Below are 1,394 nucleotides of genomic sequence, written 5' to 3' on the forward strand. Positions count from 1 at the left end.
TGTGAGGGTGGTGAGGCCCTGGCACAGGTTGCCCAGAGAAGCTGTGGCTGCCCCATCCCTGGAAGTGTCCAAGGCAAGGTTGGATGGGGATTAGAGCAACCTGGTCTAGTGGAAGTTGTCCATACTATTGCCACAGACTTGGAACGGGATGGTCTTCCACGTCCCTTCCAACCCAAACTATTCTACAAATCTCTGATTCCATGAAAAAGAACTTTTGAATACTGCTACAAGAAGTAACCACAGGAATCACATCATAATACCTTGACTCAGTGACCATCACTGCTTCAGTTTTCTCCAAATCTTTGAACGTGCTGCAAACGAGCCCATTTTAGAGTTGTTTCCTCTGTATGTAGTTTCCTTTGCTCTAGAATAAGCATCTTTTCTGAACCCAAACTAGAGAGAGTGATTTGTGGCTCCATCACATCCACACAACACATTTTGCAAGACACCTTGCAACAGAGCTAGGAAAGGAACCAGTGGGATATAACAACTAAACAACTGCATTTATTATCTGGTAAAATCATGGCTGCTATCAAGTGCAATGAGGGGGCTTGCAAAGCTGTTTCCATCGACAAGGATTTTAGCGGTTGAAAATACAGAAGTGGTCAAAAGGTAACCTGAACACAGACCTACTAAGAAGATGAGACTGAGAATTAAGAGGAAAGTAATCTGCAAGTGACAGGTAGGGTTTGGAAACCGAAACCACTACCTGCCAGTGGCAGAGAGCTTGCATATAACATCACCTGTGAATTACTGATTAGCAAACACAGGCACTGCCAGGCTGGACACAGGTGTACCTGTTATGGGTCATGGTGGTACCACTTCAGCCCTAGGCCGTGTGGGAGGCACGTGTGCCAAACATGGGGTCACCCTCCAATGCAGCCTCCTGCATTCAAAACTTTATTTCCCCTTTCAAGGTCACCACATTACAAGCTCAAAAGCACAGGGACAAGTGTTTCAGGCTTCTCAAGCCTACCTCAAAATTGTGTCCAGACAGTGTTCATTAAATTATGTTATAAAATAAATCTAATCTCAGTGACTTCTTTGGAGATGGGTCGTGCAGCCCTTTGGGCTCCCAGGAGGCTCATGTGCCATTAGCCTGACCCCACTGCCTTGCATAGCTCGAGCCCTACACAAGGAGCCCACTTGGACATGACCTTGTCCCTGTGCCTGCTGGAGGGGATGCCATGCCCAGGTGACAGATGTGTGGTGTCCCCAGGACAGACTGAGTGTCCCAAGAGCAAACTGAGTGTTCTCAGGGCAGACTGAGGGTTTCCAGGATGGGCTGCAGGACCCGGCTGTCTTGCAGCGTCTCCTCACAGCTGGGGAGAAAAACACGTCGGGTTTCCCCACAAGGACAGTGGCTGCCCATCCATGTGTGGGTATCCCGGGGG

The sequence above is a fragment of the Manacus vitellinus genome, unplaced genomic scaffold (assembly GCF_001715985.3).
Source record: "Manacus vitellinus isolate BGI_N305 unplaced genomic scaffold, ASM171598v3 scaffold_43_pilon, whole genome shotgun sequence".
Lineage (NCBI taxonomy): Eukaryota > Metazoa > Chordata > Aves > Passeriformes > Pipridae > Manacus > Manacus vitellinus.